Consider the following 3,379-nt stretch of genomic DNA (forward strand, 5'->3'; position numbering starts at 1 on the left):
GAATTATTCATCTTATAACTGAACATTCAAGCCCTTTGACCAACATCTTCCTATTTCTCCCACACATCAGTCCTTGGAGACTATCATTCTAATTTGTGTCTAGGATATTGACATTTTTAGATTCCATGTGTAAGTGGGATAATATAGTTATTTGTCTTTCTCTACCTTTTTTCTTTTCTTTTACTTTACTTTACCTTATTTTATTTTACATTTTATTTTATTTTATTTTATCTTATTTTATTTTATTTTATTAGGCCAACAGCACCTGGTATTCCCAGGTGGTCTCCCATCTAAGTACTAATCAGGTCAGACCCTGCTTAGCTTCTGAGATCAGATGGGATCGGGCATTTTCAGGGTGGCATGGCTATAGACTCTACCTTTTTTCATTTAGCATAATGCCTTCAAGATTTATCTTATGTTGTATCAAGTGGCAAGATTTCCTTCATTTTTTGTAGTTAAATAATATTTTATTATAAATAAATATATAAATATATAAATAAAATATAAATATAAATGTATTTCAGATATATATATATATACACACACACCACATCTTCTTTATTTATTCATTGATAGACACTTAGGCTGTTTCCATGCCTTGGCTATTCAAAATAATGCTTCAATAAACGTGAGGGTACAGACATCTCTTTGAGATAATGTGTTCATTTTCTTTGGATATATACCTAGAAGTGGGATTGCTGCATAACCTTCTGCATAACCTTCCCTGACACCCTCTGCCTCAATCTTGAATTAAATTAGATCGTTCCTCTGAAAGCTTTTATAGTATCCACTGATTTTGATCTTGTTTTGTAAGAAGTCATGTTACTCCTTTTAGCATGAGAGCATCTTTAGGACAACAGTATTTTCATCTCCAGGCATTGTGCAAAATAAATGTTCAATAAAAATTTGCTAAAGAGAATAATTATGGAGATGATATCTTAAAAATGATAACTGTATATAGAATATTCCAAAAAGGATGTGAGAATTTTTAAATTTTATCCTCTCAAAAATTCTCAAAGGAGTTTCCTATTATCATCTTCATTATATAAATGAGGAAATTTAAAAACAAAGAAGAAGCAAGAGTAGAACTCTGTTCTGTTGTGCTTGAGTATATTTTTTATAAAAGACTGCTAATTAGAACATATTGAATAGGCTGTAACGGATTATTTTTTGAAATATATTACAACCCAAACCTGCCTCAGCTATTAAAAAAGATCAATGTTGAATGCGTCTTGCAGAAAAAGCTTAGTCTTCATCCTGAATTTAGGAGGCCTGGAGGAAAGAGAATGGGTAGAATAGAAGATTGCAGAGGAAACAATTTAACTCAGGAATTGAAGATGAAAGTGTTTAGGACCAAATGGGAAGGAAGAATTACTAGGTAAATACCTCAAATGGAATTTTCCTAGTTCTTTTTAGGATCAGCACTGTTGTAACATTAAAGGAGTTCCTCTTCCCATTTGCTCCTATTTCATTCCCAAATTCCCTTTTTCATTTATTGACCATTTAGAGTTTGAAATGCTGGCCATAAGCCTCATGGAATTACAATGATTTTAGAATTGGTTTTGCTGGTGATGTACTCAGGTTAAAGAATATGATCCCTCCTAAGCTCCACGTCATTTGCCAGGCTAACATCAAACCCTGAGCCTTGAATAGTACACAAGTCAAACTTTCCTAATGAGCCCTTTATAGTGCCCTATTTCATACTTGCATAATACAGGATGTGTCGATGATCAAACAGTCCTGGACATCACTGTCTCTTTCCCCAAGTTCCATCAACCAGAGTGGGATGGGTTTCACAACCCAAACATTTACACTGTTATTTGTGTCTTACTATGTTTAGTTTTGGATTACAAATTTTAGTACATCAGCCCTCCTGTTTTTAAAAGAGAAACCAGGAAAATATTCAAGCAGGTTAGCATTTTGCTGACAGTTGGCAAGCTTTGGGTACTTATTTCCTGCTCTAATTTTTCAGCTACTTTTAAATTTGTTTGTTACTGTGGTAGGTTCTTAGTAACAGACATCTCTTTGGTTATTTGTGCAGAAAAACCTCTAAGACTGTACAGTGTAGTCATTCTTAGCATGGTAGTTGGTGGCTTACCTATTGGTAGAAGAAAATTTTTCATGAGATGAGTTTTTTAGTCTTTAAAGCCAAATCAATAATTATTGAACCTCTGCCATTTATAAAGCGTGTCTTTTATTCAATTATATATTTAATTAATGTATCATTTAATATGGGTAATAATAATAGTTGTTATTTATTTTTGTGCCCGCTCTGGATTGGTCTCTTTATAAACTTTGTTGCATTTTATCCTCACAATATTCTAGAAGGTGAGTATGAGTCTTACTTTCCTCATTTCACAAGTGAGTCCATGATTCATGGGAAATTAAGACACTTACCAAAGGTCACATAGTGAGACAAGCCCTAAAGCCTATGTTCTTTGCATTAAGGAAATAATAAAGGGAGAGCAGGAATGTGAACGAAGAGGTATGTTGGCTCAAGTAAGGAGAAATCCTTTTGATATGAGGGAGTCAGGCTTTATAGAAGATAGATATTTGTGAAATATCTTATGGATGTGGAAATGATTTGAAGCATACATTAGAGAGTCAAGCAAAGAGCTAGATGAGGAACACTCAAAATATTCCAGGAGAACCGTGAGTGGTTGACTAGTTGGACTAAACTGGTAAGATACATGTTTAGGGTTAAGACTGGAAAATCAAATTGAAAGCATGTAGGGCTGCTTCATGGAGATTAAATCAATTGTAGGTGTAGGATGCATCAGTGTAGGAAGAGACAAGAAATAGTTTAAAATGGTTATAAGGGTATAAGGATTTTTGCCATAAAACCCAATACTGAAGTGTAATTAAATCATTCTTGTTTTCCTTTACTTATGAGTCACAGAATACTCTGCACTCCAAATTTATGTGGGGTTTTCCCACACCAAGCAATCCTGCAACACAGGCTGTGTATCCTATAATCAATTCAGTTCTGGCACTATCTAGCTGGAGTTAGCATCAGGTTCTACAAATTAAGGACTCAGTCCCACAGACTCCCCTCCAACACCTCGCTTCAGGTACCTATAGCAAATCCAGGCTTTTACCTATGCTTCCAACTGCCTATAAATTAAAGGTTCCCACGCCCCTCTCCTTGGTTTAGATTAATTTGCTAGAACAGCTCAGAGAACTCAGAAAAACAGTTCACCTACTAAATTACCAGTTTATTACAAAAGGTATTAAAGAATAAAAATAAACGATCAAATGAAGAGGTATATAAGGTGAGGTCTTGAAGGATCCCAGGCATAGGCATTTCTGTCTCTGTAGAGTTTGGGGCATACTCCTGGTATGCGAGTGTGTTCTTGATCATCAACCCAGAAGCTTTGCA

General features: G+C 34.8%; 1 pseudogene; it reads right to left on the bottom strand.

The window, feature by feature from the left end:
• Positions 1-253: 253 nt before the first annotated feature.
• LOC118604809 lies at positions 254-372 on the bottom strand (annotated as a pseudogene).
• Between the last annotated feature and the right edge of the window lie 3,007 nt (positions 373-3,379).

Source organism: Rousettus aegyptiacus, unplaced genomic scaffold, assembly GCF_014176215.1.
Source record: "Rousettus aegyptiacus isolate mRouAeg1 unplaced genomic scaffold, mRouAeg1.p scaffold_m13_p_6, whole genome shotgun sequence".
Taxonomy (NCBI): Eukaryota; Metazoa; Chordata; class Mammalia; order Chiroptera; family Pteropodidae; genus Rousettus; species Rousettus aegyptiacus.